At 46.7% G+C, this 16,774-nt stretch overlaps 18 non-coding genes across 18 annotated transcripts; 2 read left to right on the top strand and 16 right to left on the bottom strand.

Annotated features, from left to right (window-relative positions):
* Window positions 1-3,371: 3,371 nt before the first annotated feature.
* On the bottom strand, window positions 3,372-3,445 carry trnan-guu (transfer RNA asparagine (anticodon GUU)). Its single transcript has one exon. It is a non-coding gene; the product is annotated as a tRNA-Asn (tRNA).
* A 126-nt stretch (window positions 3,446-3,571) lies between these two features.
* Window positions 3,572-3,644, bottom strand: trnak-cuu (transfer RNA lysine (anticodon CUU)). Its single transcript has one exon. It is a non-coding gene; the product is annotated as a tRNA-Lys (tRNA).
* Window positions 3,645-5,079: 1,435 nt separating this feature from the next.
* trnak-cuu (transfer RNA lysine (anticodon CUU)) lies at window positions 5,080-5,155 on the top strand. Its single transcript has one exon. It is a non-coding gene; the product is annotated as a tRNA-Lys (tRNA).
* Window positions 5,156-5,281: 126 nt separating this feature from the next.
* On the top strand, window positions 5,282-5,355 carry trnan-guu (transfer RNA asparagine (anticodon GUU)). The gene has a single exon. It is a non-coding gene; the product is annotated as a tRNA-Asn (tRNA).
* A 1,406-nt stretch (window positions 5,356-6,761) lies between these two features.
* trnan-guu (transfer RNA asparagine (anticodon GUU)) lies at window positions 6,762-6,835 on the bottom strand. The gene has a single exon. It is a non-coding gene; the product is annotated as a tRNA-Asn (tRNA).
* A 126-nt stretch (window positions 6,836-6,961) lies between these two features.
* On the bottom strand, window positions 6,962-7,034 carry trnak-cuu (transfer RNA lysine (anticodon CUU)). The gene has a single exon. It is a non-coding gene; the product is annotated as a tRNA-Lys (tRNA).
* A 1,357-nt stretch (window positions 7,035-8,391) lies between these two features.
* Window positions 8,392-8,465, bottom strand: trnan-guu (transfer RNA asparagine (anticodon GUU)). Its single transcript has one exon. It is a non-coding gene; the product is annotated as a tRNA-Asn (tRNA).
* Window positions 8,466-8,591: 126 nt separating this feature from the next.
* Window positions 8,592-8,664, bottom strand: trnak-cuu (transfer RNA lysine (anticodon CUU)). Its single transcript has one exon. It is a non-coding gene; the product is annotated as a tRNA-Lys (tRNA).
* A 794-nt stretch (window positions 8,665-9,458) lies between these two features.
* Window positions 9,459-9,532, bottom strand: trnan-guu (transfer RNA asparagine (anticodon GUU)). Its single transcript has one exon. It is a non-coding gene; the product is annotated as a tRNA-Asn (tRNA).
* Window positions 9,533-9,658: 126 nt separating this feature from the next.
* Window positions 9,659-9,731, bottom strand: trnak-cuu (transfer RNA lysine (anticodon CUU)). Its single transcript has one exon. It is a non-coding gene; the product is annotated as a tRNA-Lys (tRNA).
* Window positions 9,732-10,523: 792 nt separating this feature from the next.
* trnan-guu (transfer RNA asparagine (anticodon GUU)) lies at window positions 10,524-10,597 on the bottom strand. The gene has a single exon. It is a non-coding gene; the product is annotated as a tRNA-Asn (tRNA).
* A 126-nt stretch (window positions 10,598-10,723) lies between these two features.
* Window positions 10,724-10,796, bottom strand: trnak-cuu (transfer RNA lysine (anticodon CUU)). The gene has a single exon. It is a non-coding gene; the product is annotated as a tRNA-Lys (tRNA).
* Window positions 10,797-12,113: 1,317 nt separating this feature from the next.
* Window positions 12,114-12,187, bottom strand: trnan-guu (transfer RNA asparagine (anticodon GUU)). Its single transcript has one exon. It is a non-coding gene; the product is annotated as a tRNA-Asn (tRNA).
* Window positions 12,188-12,313: 126 nt separating this feature from the next.
* Window positions 12,314-12,386, bottom strand: trnak-cuu (transfer RNA lysine (anticodon CUU)). The gene has a single exon. It is a non-coding gene; the product is annotated as a tRNA-Lys (tRNA).
* Window positions 12,387-13,180: 794 nt separating this feature from the next.
* On the bottom strand, window positions 13,181-13,254 carry trnan-guu (transfer RNA asparagine (anticodon GUU)). The gene has a single exon. It is a non-coding gene; the product is annotated as a tRNA-Asn (tRNA).
* Window positions 13,255-13,380: 126 nt separating this feature from the next.
* On the bottom strand, window positions 13,381-13,453 carry trnak-cuu (transfer RNA lysine (anticodon CUU)). The gene has a single exon. It is a non-coding gene; the product is annotated as a tRNA-Lys (tRNA).
* Window positions 13,454-15,340: 1,887 nt separating this feature from the next.
* On the bottom strand, window positions 15,341-15,414 carry trnan-guu (transfer RNA asparagine (anticodon GUU)). The gene has a single exon. It is a non-coding gene; the product is annotated as a tRNA-Asn (tRNA).
* Window positions 15,415-15,540: 126 nt separating this feature from the next.
* trnak-cuu (transfer RNA lysine (anticodon CUU)) lies at window positions 15,541-15,613 on the bottom strand. Its single transcript has one exon. It is a non-coding gene; the product is annotated as a tRNA-Lys (tRNA).
* Window positions 15,614-16,774: the final 1,161 nt, after the last annotated feature.

Raw genomic sequence — 16,774 nt, forward strand, 5'->3', positions numbered from 1 at the left:
TCGGTCTGTCGAGTGAGAGAGCGGTTACCGAAGGCAACCTTCTCCAAATATCCAAAGGCAAAAGTGAGTCATACAACAAAGAGTTGGAGGGACACAACCTCCAAACGGAAGCAAAAACGCTAGCACATATAATCCTATGCCGAATCGATTGACCTGATGCCTGAGAGCCTGATAGGTTACAAGTTACCGGTGCCCTCTTTATGAGAACGAAATCCAGGTTCGATCAATGTCGGAAGTTATTACGGATGCTCGATGGTGTTTTAAAAGGAGTTTTGAGCAGGACCTCTCTGGAACACAGGCCTCCACCACCCGGAACAAAACATAAGCATTCCATCCACGCGCCACAGCAAACATAAGCTGATGTAAACTTTCACAACACCCGCTGTCTTCTTTGAACACAAAGCAACTGACCAAGCTGTAAACGCTAAAAGGGCCAAGAAACGTCGTTTCATGCGTCCGAAATGACACGGATGTGTTAGTGGACACACGTGTGCTAAATTCTGCAGCTGTGTTGGTGGTTGCATGGCAGGACGTCAACGAAAAACACCATTCGTCCCCCCGTTTCGGTCTGTCGAGTGAGAGAGCGGTTACCGAAGGCAACCTTCTCCAAATATCCAAAGGCAAAAGTGAGTCATACAACAAAGAGTTGGAGGGACACAACCTCCAAACGGAAGCAAAAACGCTAGCACATATAATCCTATGCCGAATCGATTGACCTGATGCCTGAGAGCCTGATAGGTTACAAGTTACCGGTGCCCTCTTTATGAGAACGAAATCCACGTTCGATCAATGTCGGAAGTTATGACGGATGCTCAATGGTGTTTTAAAAGGAGTTTTGAGCAGGACCTCTCTGGAACACAGGCCTCCACCACCCGGAACAAAACATGAGCATTCCATCCACGCGCCACAGCAAACATAAGCTGATGTAAACTTTCACAACACCCGCTGTCTTCTTTGAACACAAAGCAACTGACAAAGCTGTAAACGCTAAACGGGCCAAGAAACGTCGTTTCATGCGTCCGAAATGACACGGATGTGTTAGTGGACACACGTGTGCTAAATTCTGCAGCTGTGTCTGTGGTTGCATGGCAGGACGTCAACGAAAAACACCATTCGTCCCCCCGTTTCGGTCTGTCGAGTGAGAGAGCGGTTACCGAAGGCAAACTTCTCCAAATATCCAAAGATAAAAGTGAGTCATACAACAAAGAGTTGGAGGGACACAACCTCCAACCGGAATCAAAAACACTAGTACATATAGGCCTATGCCGAATCGATTGACCTCATGCCTGAGAGCCTGATAGGTTACAAGTTACCGGTGCCCTCCTTATGAGAACAAAATCCACGTTCGATCAATGTCGGAAGTTATTACGGATGCTCGATGGTGTTTTAACCTGTTAACCGTTTCCAGAGCGTCGGCGCACTGAAGCGTTTTTTTTTTTTATTTAGTTCAAATTTACTATCAGATTTAATGTTATACCTTGACAAACTATACATCATTAAAAAGATATAATACTCAAGATTCAGTATTTGACCACTATTGTATTCTGAGAAACTTATAGTGACAGTTATGTCTTAATTTGTGTCAGGAGTTATGAAATGGAAAAATGAGTCGATACCTTTAATATGAATTATGAGCGTCAGCTGGTCCATTCATAAAAAACACTCCAAGCTGTCGTCATGACAGCGATTCGCAAAACATCGTCCCTCAGGGCTTTAGCTCAAAAATGTGCAGACTTGGAGAAATATTGATATATTCTCATAGATTCACATCATATTTCTATAGACAGGAATAATATTTGTTGAATTTATACCCAAATGCGTCGATGTAATCATTATGATCGCTTCTTACTGAGATGTGCTGTGTTTTCAATTCATACCAATAGCCTGAGGGCGCTATATGCACAATAACAGTCCATATATGGATCACGAAGAAGACCCATAGTCATGTGACATTCCAGGACGTCACTGATACAGACAGTAGCTGACAGAGATCGCTGCAACATGCAGATAAAGATGTTTTGAAGACAATAAACATGATTGCAATGATATTTGAGTTACCTGTGTTCTACAAGCCATGCCAGGTATTTCATAATAATAGATTATATTTATAATGCAATGCTAATCGATATAGATTTCATCATCGTGCAGAACACTATAAATAATACATTTTCTGTCGGATTTTTTTTTTATCTGAAGCCAAAATAGATCACAGAAGATTATTTAAAACATTCGACTTGCGTTATAAAGTAAGTTTGGAGCACAAACATGGTTTTAATCTCATAAATGGTCGTGTATTGATGGTGTGCTAAGCTAACATGCTAGCTAGCCCAGGTGCACCTGCCACCAGCAGTTATTGTTTTATGATTTTTTTCTAAATAGGAATGCTTACTGAAATGTTTCAGTGCATTTGATACCAGTTTCAAATATTTAGTGAGAACTTTGATAAAAGAAATTAGGGTTTGAAACCCTATGAATAGCCTGTGAATAGCCAGTCGTTAGTAGCTATAATGCAGACAAAAGAAATGCATATTTAGAGCCATAACCAGTCTGGAGAGGTGTAAATGTGTGCAGGGGAGACTGACTCTGAATGGGGCTCGTTTGCACCACAAAATAATAGAGACAATAGACTGATTAGATGACTCAGAAGATGACTAAACATCAGTTTGCATTTTAGAGTCTAATCAAAATAAAGTAATTTGACATGATCTTGAAAAACATTTAACTAAATACAGAGTTTTAGACTTATCATTTTCAGATTTTAAATATAAAATGGTCACACATATGGCTTTAGCTGCAGTGCATTTCTAGATTGCTCCAGGGCCAACTTCAATTTTATTTTTATGAAGATGTTTCATGAAAGTAAATTTCTAATAACTTTACAAAACTTTGAAGCTATTTAAACATTTTTTTTTCATTATGACAATAATTATTTCTACATTTACAATAAACTACTAGGTGTCAGCTTTCAAATGAGATCATACTTGTGCTTTTAGTGCAAAGGGTTCATGAACTGTATCTGTTTAAGTTTGGGTATGCCATTTCTGGGGATTTTTCAAAAGTGGCCTTGAAGGTTAACAGGTTAAAAGGAGTTTTGAGCAGGACCTCTCTGGAACACAGGCCTCCACCACCAGGAACAAAACATGAGTATTCCATCCACGCGCCACAGCAAACATAAGCTGATGTAAACTTTCACAACACCCGCTGTCTTCTCTGAACACAAAGCAACTGACCAAGCTGTAAACGCTAAAAGGGGCCAAGAAACGTTGTGTCATGCGTCCGAAATGACACGGATGTGTTAGTGGACACACGTGTGCTAAATTCTGCAGCTGTATTGGTGGTTGCATGGCCGGACGTCAACGAAAAACACCATTCATCCCTGGGTGGGCTCGAACCACCAACCTTTCGGTTAACAGCCGAACGCGCTCTCCGATTGCGCCACAGAGACCTACGGCCAGCCAGTCCATGGGTCAGCTTATAAAAAAAAGCAGACCTGGACTTTTCCGGCAATGGTGGACTCGCTTTCCACGCTGGAAACCGAGACCCCATTGGGAAGAGAGAGGGTTAATAGATGCGCCCAACGTGGGGCTCGAACCCACGACCCTGAGATTAAGAGTCTCATGCTCTACCGACTGAGCTAGCCGGGCAACTAAGGTGACCTGCTTCGGGCTGGTCGCGGCCATTATCTGTGCCTAAATTGCGCCCGTGAAAGGGAGCCTCACATTTCGCACAGGCTTGGCATAGCCTCTTGCGGGTAAAGTCAGGGTTAAGCCTAGAGGTAGGCTTAGAGTGTACTTTGTTTGTTTGAGCCATATCTGTTGTTGGGGGATACAATTTGACCCAGTAGAGCAGGCCAATAATATGCACAACCCGGAGCTAAAGTTCCGTTTCGGTCTGTCGAGTGAGAGAGCGTTTACCGAAGGCAACCTTCTCCAAATATCCAAAGGCAAAAGTGAGTCATACAACAAAGAGTTGGAGGGACACAACCTCCAAACGGAAGCAAAAACGCTAGCACATATAATCCTATGCCGAATCGATTGACCTGATGCCTGAGAGCCTGATAGGTTACAAGTTACCGGTGCCCTCTTTATGAGAACGAAATCCACGTTCGATCAATGTCGGAAGTTAAGACGGATGTTCGATGGTGTTTTAAAAGGAGTTTTGAGCAGGACCTCTCTGGAACACAGGCCTCCACCACCCGGAACAAAACATGAGCATTCCATCCACGCGCCACAGCAAACATAAGCTGATGTAAACTTTCACAACACCCGCTGTCTTCTTTGAACACAAAGCAACTGACCAAGCTGTAAACGCTAAAAGGGCCAAGAAACGTCGTTTCATGCGTCCGAAATGACACGGATGTGTTAGTGGACACACGTGTGCTAAATTCTGCAGCTGTGTTGGTGGTTGCATGGCAGGACGTCAACGAAAAACACCATTCGTCCCCCCGTTTCGGTCTGTCGAGTGAGAGAGCGGTTACCGAAGGCAAACTTCTCCAAATATCCAAAGATAAAAGTGAGTCATACAACAAAGAGTTGGAGGGACACAACCTCCAACCGGAATCAAAAACGCTAGTACATATAGGCCTATGCCGAATCGATTGACCTCATGCCTGAGAGCCTGATAGGTTACAAGTTACCGGTGCCCTCTTTATGAGAACGAAATCCACGTTCGATCAATGTCGGAAGTTATTACGGATGCTCGATGGTGTTTTAAAAGGAGTTATGAGCAGGACCTCTCTGGAACACAGGCCTCCACCACCCGGAACAAAACATGAGCATTCCATCCACGCGCCACAGCAAACATAAGCTGATGTAAACTTTCACAACACCCGCTGTCTTCTTTGAACACAAAGCAACTGACCAAGCTGTAAACGCTAAAAGGGCCAAGAAACGTCGTTTCATGCGTCCGAAATGACACGGATGTGTTAGTGGACACACGTGTGCTAAATTCTGCAGCTGTGTTGGTGGTTGCATGGCAGGACGTCAACGAAAAACACCATTCATCCCCCCGTTTCGGTCTGTCGAGTGGGAGAGCGGTTACCGAAGGCAAACTTCGGTACTGGGTGGGCTCGAACGACCAACCTTTCGGTTAACTCAGTCGGTAGAGCATGAGACTCTTAATCTCAGGGTCGTGGGTTCGAGCCCCACGTTGGGCTCATCTATTAGCCCTCTCTCTTCCCAATGGGGTCTCGGTTTCCAGCGTGGAAAGCGAGTCCACCATTGCCGGAAAAGTCCAGCTCTGCTTTTTCTTATAAGCTGACCCATGGACTGGCTGGCCGTAGGTCTCTGTGGCGCAATCGGACAGCGCGTTCGGCTGTTAACCGAAAGGTTGGTGGTTCGAGTCCACCCAGGGACGAATGGTGTTTTTCGTTGACGTCCGGCCATGCAACTAGAGGTAGGCTTAGAGTGTACTTTGTTTGTTTGAGCCATATCTGTTGTTGGGGGATACAATTTGACCCAGTAGAGCAGGCCAATAATATGCACAACCCGGAGCTAAAGTTCCGTTTCGGTCTGTCGAGTGAGAGAGCGGTTACCGAAGGCAACCTTCTCCAAATATCCAAAGGCAAAAGTGAGTCATACAACAAAGAGTTGGAGGGACACAACCTCCAAACGGAAGCAAAAACGCTAGCACATATAATCCTATGCCGAATCGATTGACCTGATGCCTGAGAGCCTGATAGGTTACAAGTTACCGGTGCCCTCTTTATGAGAACGAAATCCACGTTCGATCAATGTCGGAAGTTATGACGGATGCTCGATGGTGTTTTAAAAGGAGTTTTGAGCAGGACCTCTCTGGAACACAGGCCTCCACCACCCGGAACAAAACATGAGCATTCCATCCACGCGCCACAGCAAACATAAGCTGATGTAAACTTTCACAACACCCGCTGTCTTCTTTGAACACAAAGCAACTGACCAAGCTGTAAACGCTAAAAGGGCCAAGAAACGTCGTTTCATGCGTCCGAAATGACACGGATGTGTTAGTGGACACACGTGTGCTAAATTCTGCAGCTGTGTTGGTGGTTGCATTGCAGGACGTCAACGAAAAACACCATTCGTCCCCCCGTTTCGGTCTGTCGAGTGAGAGAGCGGTTACCGAAGGCAAACTTCTCCAAATATCCAAAGATAAAAGTGAGTCATACAACAAAGAGTTGGAGGGACACAACCTCCAACCGGAATCAAAAAAGCTAGTACATATAGGCCTATGCCGAATCGATTGACCTCATGCCTGAGAGCCTGATAGGTTACAAGTTACCGGTGCCCTCTTTATGAGAACGAAATCCACGTTCGATCAATGTCGGAAGTTATTACGGATGCTCGATGGTGTTTTAAAAGGAGTTATGAGCAGGACCTCTCTGGAACACAGGCCTCCACCACCCGGAACAAAACATGAGCCATGCAACCACCAATGAGAACAAAAATCCACGTTCGATCAATGTCGGAAGTTATTACGGATGCTCGATGGTGTTTTAAAAGGAGTTTTGAGCAGGACCTCTCTGGAACACAGGCCTCCACCACCAGGAACAAAACATGAGTATTCCATCCACGCGCCACAGCAAACATAAGCTGATGTAAACTTTCACAACACCCGCTGTCTTCTCTGAACACAAAGCAACTGACCAAGCTGTAAACGCTAAAAGGGGCCAAGAAACGTCGTGTCATGCGTCCGAAATGACACGGATGTGTTAGTGGACACACGTGTGCTAAATTCTGCAGCTGTATTGGTGGTTGCATGGCCGGACGTCAACGAAAAACACCATTCGTCCCTGGGTGGGCTCGAACCACCAACCTTTCGGTTAACAGCCGAACGCGCTGTCCGATTGCGCCACAGAGACCTACGGCCAGCCAGTCCATGGGTCAGCTTATAAAAAAAAGCAGACCTGGACTTTTCCGGCAATGGTGGACTCGCTTTCCACGCTGGAAACCGAGACCCCGTTGGGAAGAGAGAGGGCTAATAGATGCGCCCAACGTGGGGCTCGAACCCACGACCCTGAGATTAAGAGTCTCATGCTCTACCGAATGAGCTAGCCGGGCAACTGCGGTTACCTGCTTCGGGCTGGTCGCGGCCATTATCTGTGCCTAAATTGCGCCCGTGAAAGGGAGCCTCACATTTCGCACAGGCTTGGCATAGCCTCTTGCGGGTAAAGTCAGGGTTAAGCCTAGAGGTAGGCTTAGAGTGTACTTTGTTTGTTTGAGCCATATCTGTTGTTGGGGGATACAATTTGACCCAGTAGAGCAGGCCAATAATATGCACAACCCGGAGCTAAAGTTCCGTTTCGGTCTGTCGAGTGAGAGAGCGGTTACCGAAGGCAAACTTCTCCAAATATCCAAAGGCAAAAGTGAGTCATACAACAAAGAGTTGGAGGGACACAACCTCCAAACGGAAGCAAAAACGCTAGCACATATAATCCTATGCCGAATCGATTGACCTGATGCCTGAGAGCCTGATAGGTTACAAGTTACCGGTGCCCTCTTTATGAGAACGAAATCCACGTTCGATCAATGTCGGAAGTTATGACGGATGCTCGATGGTGTTTTAAAAGGAGTTTTGAGCAGGACCTCTCTGGAACACAGGCCTCCACCAACCGGAACAAAACATGAGCATTCCATCCACGCGCCACAGCAAACATAAGCTGATGTAAACTTTCACAACACCCGCTGTCTTCTTTGAACACAAAGCAACTGACCAAGCTGTAAACGCTAAAAGGGCCAAGAAACGTCGTTTCATGCGTCCGAAATGACACGGATGTGTTAGTGGACACACGTGTGCTAAATTCTGCAGCTCTTTTGGTGGTTGCATGGCAGGACGTCAACGAAAAACACCATTCGTCCCCCCGTTTCGGTCTGTCGAGTGAGAGAGCGGTTACCGAAGGCAACCTTCTCCAAATATCCAAAGGCAAAAGTGAGTCATACAACAAAGAGTTGGAGGGACACAACCTCAAACCGGAATCAAAAACGCTAGTACATATAGGCCTATCCCGAATCGATTGACCTCATGCCTGAGAGCCTGATAGGTTACAAGTTACCGGTGCCCTCCTTATGAGAACAAAATCCACGTTCGATCAATGTCGGAAGTTATTACGGATGCTCGATGGTGTTTTAAAAGGAGTTTTGAGCAGGACCTCTCTGGAACACAGGCCTCCACCACCAGGAACAAAACATGAGTATTCCATCCACGCGCCACAGCAAACATAAGCTGATGTAAACTTTCACAACACCCGCTGTCTTCTCTGAACACAAAGCAACTGACCAAGCTGTAAACGCTAAAAGGGGCCAAGAAACGTCGTGTCATGCGTCCGAAATGACACGGATGTGTTAGTGGACACACGTGTGCTAAATTCTGCAGCTGTGTTGGTGGTTGCATGGCCGGACGTCAACGAAAAACAGCATTCGTCCCTGGGTGGGCTCGAACCACCAACCTTTCGGTTAACAGCCGAACGCGCTGTCCGATTGCGCCACAGAGACCTACGGACAGCCAGTCCATGGGTCAGCTTATAAAAAAAAGCAGACCTAGACTTTTCCGGCAATGGTGGACTCGCTTTCCACGCTGGAAACCGAGACCCCGGTGGGAAGAGAGAGGGCTAATAGATGCGCCCAACGTGGGGCTCGAACCCACGACCCTGAGATTAAGAGTCTCATGCTCTACCGACTGAGCTAGCCGGGCAACTGCGGTGACCTGCTTCGGGCTGGTCGCGGCCATTATCTGTGCCTAAATTGCGCCCGTGAAAGGGAGCCTCACATTTCGCACAGGCTTGGCATAGCCTCTTGTGGGTAAAGTCAGGGTTAAGCCTAGAGGTAGGCTTAGAGTGTACTTTGTTTGTTTGAGCCATATCTGTTTTTGGGGGATACAATTTGACCCAGTAGAGCAGGCCAATAATATGCACAACCCGGAGCTAAAGTTCCGTTTCGGTCTGTCGAGTGAGAGAGCGGTTACCGAAGGCAACCTTCTCCAAATATCCAAAGGCAAAAGTGAGTCATACAACAAAGAGTTGGAGGGACACAACCTCCAAACGGAAGCAAAAACGCTAGTACATATATGCCTATCCCGAATCGATTGACCTCATGCCTGAGAGCCTGATAGGTTACAAGTTACCGGTGCCCTCCTTATGAGAACAAAATCCACGTTCGATCAATGTCGGAAGTTATTACGGATGCTCGATGGTGTTTTAAAAGGAGTTTTGAGCAGGACCTCTCTGGAACACAGGCCTCCACCACCAGGAACAAAACATGAGTATTCCATCCACGCGCCACAGCAAACATAAGCTGATGTAAACTTTCACAACACCCGCTGTCTTCTCTGAACACAAAGCAACTGACCAAGCTGTAAACGCTAAAAGGGGCCAAGAAACGTCGTGTCATGCGTCCGAAATGACACGGATGTGTTAGTGGACACACGTGTGCTAAATTCTGCAGCTGTGTTGGTGGTTGCATGGCCGGACGTCAACGAAAAACAGCATTCGTCCCTGGGTGGGCTCAAACCACCAACCTTTCGATTAACAGCCGAACGCGCTGTCCGATTGCGCCACAGAGACCTACGGACAGCCAGTCCATGGGTCAGCTTATAAAAAAAAGCAGACCTGGACTTTTCCGGCAATGGTGGACTCGCTTTCCACGCTGGAAACCGAGACCCCGTTGGGAAGAGAGAGGGATAATAGATGAGCCCAACGTGGGGCTCGAACCCACGACCCTGAGATTAAGAGTCTCATGCTCTACCGACTGAGCTAGCCGGGCAACTGCGGTGACCTGCTTCGGGCTGGTCGCGGCCATTATGTGTGCCTAAATTGCGCCCGTGAAAGGGAGCCTCACATTTCGCACAGGCTTGGCATAGCCTCTTGCGGGTAAAGTCAGGGTTAAGCCTAGAGGTAGGCTTAGAGTGTACTTTGTTTGTTTGAGCCATATCTGTTGTTGGGGGATACAATTTGACCCAGTAGAGCAGGCCAATAATATGCACAACCCGGAGCTAAAGTTCCGTTTCGGTTGTCGAGTGAGAGAGCGGTTACCGAAGGCAACCTTCTCCAAATATCCAAAGGCAAAAGTGGGTCATACAACAAAGAGTTGGAGAACACAACCTCCAAACGGAAGCAAAAACGCTAGCACATATAATCCTATGCCGAATCGATTGACCTGATGCCTGAGAGCCTGATAGGTTACAAGTTACCGGTGCCCTCTTTATGAGAACGAAATCCATGTTCGATCAATGTCGGAAGTTATTACGGATGCTCGATGGTGTTTTAAAAGTAGTTTTGAGCAGGACCTCTCTGGAACACAGGCCTCCACCACCAGGAACAAAACATGAGTATTCCATCCACGCGCCACAGCAAACATAAGCTGATGTAAACTTTCACAACACCCGCTGTCTTCTTTGAACACAAAGCAACTGACCAAGCTGTAAACGCTAAAAGGGGCCAAGAAACGTCGTGTCATGCGTCCGAAATGACACGGATGTGTTAGTGGACACACGTGTGCTAAATTCTGCAGCTGTGTTGGTGGTTGCATGGCCGGACGTCAACGGAAAACAGCATTCGTCCCTGGGTGGGCTCAAACCACCAACCTTTCGGTTAACAGCCGAACGCGCTGTCCAATTGCGCCACAGAGACCTACGGACAGCCAGTCCATGGGTCAGCTTATAAAAAAAAGCAGACCTGGACTTTTCCGGCAATGGTGGACTCGCTTTCCACGCTGGAAACCGAGACCCCATTGGGAAGAGAGAGGGCTAATAGATGAGCCCAACGTGGGGCTCGAACCCACGACCCTGAGATAAAGAGTCTCATGCTCTACCGACTGAGCTAGCCGGGCAACTGCGGTGACCTGTTTCGGGCTGGTCTTGACCATTATCTGTGCCTAAATTGCGCCCGTGAAAGGGAGCCTCACATTTCGCACAGGCTTGGCATAGCCTCTTGTGGGTAAAGTCAGGGTTAAGCCTAGAGGTAGGCTTAGAGTGTACTTTGTTTGTTTGAGCCATATCTGTTTTTGGGGGATACAATTTGACCCAGTAGAGCAGGCCAATAATATGCACAACCCGGAGCTAAAGTTCCGTTTCGGTCTGTCGAGTGAGAGAGCGGTTACCGAAGGCAACCTTCTCCAAATATCCAAAGGCAAAAGTGAGTCATACAACAAAGAGTTGGAGGGACACAACCTCCAACCGGAATCAAAAACGCTAGTACATATATGCCTATCCCGAATCGATTGACCTCATGTAGGTTACAAGTTACCGGTGCCCTCTTTATGAGAACGAAATCCATGTTCGATCAATGTCGGAAGTTATTACGGATGCTCGATGGTGTTTTAAAAGTAGTTTTGAGCAGGACCTCTCTGGAACACAGGCCTCCACCACCCGGAACAAAACATGAGCATTCCATCCATGCGCCACAGCAAACATAAGCTGATGTAAACTTTCACAACACCCGCTGTCTTCTTTGAACACAAAGCAACTGACCAAGCTGTAAACGCTAAAAGGGCCAAGAAACGTCGTTTCATGCGTCCGAAATGACACGGATGTGTTAGTGGACACACGTGTGCTAAATTCTGCAGCTGTGTTGGTGGTTGCATGGCCGGACGTCAACGAAAAACAGCATTCGTCCCTGGGTGGGCTCGAACCTGCAACCTTTAGGTTAACAGCCGAACGCGCTGTCCGATTGCGCCACAGAGACCTACGGCCAGCCAGTCCATGGGTCAGCTTATAAAAAAAAGCAGACCTGGACTTTTCCGGCAATGGTGGACTCGCTTTCCACGCTGGAAACCGAGACCCCGTTGGGAAGAGAGAGGGATGATAGATGCGCCCAACGTGGGGCCGTCTGAAGTTATGACGGATGCTCGATGGTGTTTTAAAAGGATTGAGCAGGACCTCTCTGGAACACAGGCCTCCACCACCCGGAACAAAACATGAGCATTCCATCCACGCGCCACAGCAAACATAAGCTGATGTAAACTTTCACAACACCCGCTGTCTTCTTTGAACACAAAGCAACTGACCAAGCTGTAAACGCTAAAAGGGGCCAAGAAACGTCGTGTCATGCGTCCGAAATGACACGGATGTGTTAGTGGACACACGTGTGCTAAATTCTGCAGCTGTGTTGGTGGTTGCATGGCCGGACGTCAACGGAAAACAGCATTCGTCCCTGGGTGGGCTCAAACCACCAACCTTTCGGTTAACAGCCGAACGCGCTGTCCAATTGCGCCACAGAGACCTACGGACAGCCAGTCCATGGGTCAGCTTATAAAAAAAAGCAGACCTGGACTTTTCCGGCAATGGTGGACTCGCTTTCCACGCTGGAAACCGAGACCCCATTGGGAAGAGAGAGGGCTAATAGATGAGCCCAACGTGGGGCTCGAACCCACGACCCTGAGATAAAGAGTCTCATGCTCTACCGACTGAGCTAGCCGGGCAACTGCGGTGACCTGTTTCGGGCTGGTCTTGACCATTATCTGTGCCTAAATTGCGCCCGTGAAAGGGAGCCTCACATTTCGCACAGGCTTGGCATAGCCTCTTGTGGGTAAAGTCAGGGTTAAGCCTAGAGGTAGGCTTAGAGTGTACTTTGTTTGTTTGAGCCATATCTGTTTTTGGGGGATACAATTTGACCCAGTAGAGCAGGCCAATAATATGCACAACCCGGAGCTAAAGTTCCGTTTCGGTCTGTCGAGTGAGAGAGCGGTTACCGAAGGCAACCTTCTCCAAATATCCAAAGGCAAAAGTGAGTCATACAACAAAGAGTTGGAGGGACAAAACCTCAAACCGGAATCAAAAACGCTAGTACATATAGGCCTATCCCGAATCGATTGACCTCATGCCTGAGAGCCTGATAGGTTACAAGTTACCGGTGCCCTCCTTATGAGAACAAAATCCACGTTCGATCAATGTCGGAAGTTATTACGGATGCTCGATGGTGTTTTAAAAGGAGTTTTGAGCAGGACCTCTCTGGAACACAGGCCTCCACCACCAGGAACAAAACATGAGTATTCCATCCACGCGCCACAGCAAACATAAGCTGATGTAAACTTTCACAACACCCGCTGTCTTCTCTGAACACAAAGCAACTGACCAAGCTGTAAACGCTAAAAGGGGCCAAGAAACGTCGTGTCATGCGTCCGAAATGACACGGATGTGTTAGTGGACACACGTGTGCTAAATTCTGCAGCTGTGTTGGTGGTTGCATGGCCGGACGTCAACGAAAAACAGCATTCGTCCCTGGGTGGGCTCGAACCACCAACCTTTCGGTTAACAGCCGAACGCGCTGTCCGATTGCGCCACAGAGACCTACGGACTGCCAGTCCATGGGTCAGCTTATAAAAAAAAGCAGACCTGGACTTTTCCGGCAATGGTGGACTCGCTTTCCACGCTGGAAACCGAGACCCCGTTGGGAAGAGAGAGGGCTAATAGATGCGCCCAACGTGGGGCTCGAACCCACGACCCTGAGATTAAGAGTCTCATGCTCTACCGACTAAGCTAGCCGGGCAACTGCGGTGACCTGCTTCGGGCTGGTCGCGGCGATTATCTGTGCCTAAATTGCGCCCGTGAAAGGGAGCCTCACATTTCGCACAGGCTTGGCATAGCCTCTTGTGGGTAAAGTCAGGGTTAAGCCTAGAGGTAGGCTTAGAGTGTACTTTGTTTGTCTGAGCCATATCTGTTGTTGGGGGATACAATTTGACCCAGTAGAGCAGGCCAATAATATGCACAACCCGGAGCTAAAGTTCCCTTTCGGTCTGTCGAGTGAGAGAGCGGTTACTGAATATGATTCACATCATATTTCTATAGACAGGAATAATATTTGTTGAATTTATACCCAAATGCGTCGATGTAATCATTATGATCGCTTCTTACTGAGATGTGCTGTGTTTTCAATTCATACCAATAGCCTGAGGGCGCTATATGCACAATAACAGTCCATATATGGATCACGAAGAAGACCCATAGTCATGTGACATTCCAGGACGTCACTGATACAGACAGTAGCTGACAGAGATCGCTGCAACATGCAGATAAAGATGTTTTGAAGACAATAAACATGATTGCAATGATATTTGAGTTACCTGTGTTCTTCAAGCCATGCCAGGTATTTCATAATAATAGATTATATTTATAATGCAATGCTAATCGATATAGATTTCATCATCGTGCAGAACACTATAAATAATACATTTTCTGTCGGATTTTTTTTTTATCTGAAGCCAAAATAGATCACAGAAGATTATTTAAAACACTCGACTTGCGTTATAAAGTAAGTTTGGAGCACAAACATGGTTTTAATCTCATAAATGGTCGTGTATTGATGGTGTGCTAAGCTAACATGCTAGCTAGCCCAGGTGCACCTGCCACCAGCAGTTATTGTTTTATGATTTTTTTCTAAATAGGAATGCTTACTGAAATGTTTCAGTGCATTTGATACCAGTTTCAAATATTTAGTGAGAACTTTGATAAAAGAAATTAGGATTTGAAACCCTATGAATAGCCTGTGAATAGCCAGTCGTTAGTAGCTATAATGCAGACAAAAGAAATGCATATTTAGAGCCATAACCAGTCTGGAGAGGTGTAAATGTGTGCAGGGGAGACTGACTCTGAATGGGGCTCGTTTGCACCACAAAATAATAGAGACAATAGACTGATTAGATGACTCAGAAGATGACTAAACATCAGTTTGCATTTTAGAGTCTAATCAAAATAAAGTAATTTGACATGATCTTGAAAAACATTTAACTAAATACAGAGTTTTAGACTTATCATTTTCAGATTTTAAATATAAAATGGTCACACATATGGCTTTAGCTGCAGTGCATTTCTAGATTGCTCCAGGGCCAACTTCAATTTTATTTTTATGAAGATGTTTCATGAAAGTAAATTTCTAATAACTTTACAAAACTTTGAAGCTATTTAAACATTTTTTTTTCATTATGACAATAATTATTTCTACATTTACAATAAACTACTAGGTGTCAGCTTTCAAATGAGATCATACTTGTGCTTTTAGTGCAAAGGGTTCATGAACTGTATCTGTTTAAGTTTGGGTATGCCATTTCTGGGGATTTTTCAAAAGTGGCCTTGAAGGTTAACAGGTTAAAAGGAGTTTTGAGCAGGACCTCTCTGGAACACAGGCCTCCACCACCAGGAACAAAACATGAGTATTCCATCCACGCGCCACAGCAAACATAAGCTGATGTAAACTTTCACAACACCCGCTGTCTTCTCTGAACACAAAGCAACTGACCAAGCTGTAAACGCTAAAAGGGGCCAAGAAACGTCGTGTCATGCGTCCGAAATGACACGGATGTGTTAGTGGACACACGTGTGCTAAATTCTGCAGCTGTATTGGTGGTTGCATGGCCGGACGTCAACGAAAAACACCATTCGTCCCTGGGTGGGCTCGAACCACCAACCTTTCGGTTAACAGCCGAACGCGCTGTCCGATTGCGCCACAGAGACCTACGGCCAGCCAGTCCATGGGTCAGCTTATAAAAAAAAGCAGACCTGGACTTTTCCGGCAATGGTGGACTCGCTTTCCACGCTGGAAACCGAGACCCCGTTGGGAAGAGAGAGGGCTAATAGATGCGCCCAACGTGGGGCTCGAACCCACGACCCTGAGATTAAGAGTCTCATGCTCTACCGAATGAGCTAGCCGGGCAACTGCGGTTACCTGCTTCGGGCTGGTCGCGGCCATTATCTGTGCCTAAATTGCGCCCGTGAAAGGGAGCCTCACATTTCGCACAGGCTTGGCATAGCCTCTTGCGGGTAAAGTCAGGGTTAAGCCTAGAGGTAGGCTTAGAGTGTACTTTGTTTGTTTGAGCCATATCTGTTGTTGGGGGATACAATTTGACCCAGTAGAGCAGGCCAATAATATGCACAACCCGGAGCTAAAGTTCCGTTTCGGTCTGTCGAGTGAGAGAGCGGTTACCGAAGGCAAACTTCTCCAAATATCCAAAGGCAAAAGTGAGTCATACAACAAAGAGTTGGAGGGACACAACCTCCAAACGGAAGCAAAAACGCTAGCACATATAATCCTATGCCGAATCGATTGACCTGATGCCTGAGAGCCTGATAGGTTACAAGTTACCGGTGCCCTCTTTATGAGAACGAAATCCACGTTCGATCAATGTCGGAAGTTATGACGGATGCTCGATGGTGTTTTAAAAGGAGTTTTGAGCAGGACCTCTCTGGAACACAGGCCTCCACCAACCGGAACAAAACATGAGCATTCCATCCACGCGCCACAGCAAACATAAGCTGATGTAAACTTTCACAACACCCGCTGTCTTCTTTGAACACAAAGCAACTGACCAAGCTGTAAACGCTAAAAGGGCCAAGAAACGTCGTTTCATGCGTCCGAAATGACACGGATGTGTTAGTGGACACACGTGTGCTAAATTCTGCAGCTGTGTTGGGGGTTGCATGGCAGGACGTCAACGAAAAACACCATTCGTCCCCCCGTTTCGGTCTGTCGAGTGAGAGAGCGGTTACCGAAGGCAAACTTCTCCAAATATCCAAAGATAAAAGTGAGTCATACAACAAAGAGTTGGAGGGACACAACCTCCAACCGGAATCAAAAACGCTAGTACATATAGGCCTATGCTGAATCGATTGACCTCATGCCTGAGAGCCTGATAGGTTACAAGTTACCGGTGCCCTCCTTATGAGAACAAAATCCACGTTCGATCAATGTCGGAAGTTATTACGGATGCTCGATGGTGTTTTAAAAGGAGTTTTGAGCAGGACCTCTCTGGAACACAGGCCTCTACCACCAGGAACAAAACATGAGTATTCCATCCACGCGCCACAGCAAACATAA

The sequence above is a fragment of the Siphateles boraxobius genome, unplaced genomic scaffold (assembly GCF_051911475.1).
Source record: "Siphateles boraxobius isolate OS27281-9 unplaced genomic scaffold, OSU_SipBor_1 61, whole genome shotgun sequence".
Lineage (NCBI taxonomy): Eukaryota > Metazoa > Chordata > Actinopteri > Cypriniformes > Leuciscidae > Siphateles > Siphateles boraxobius.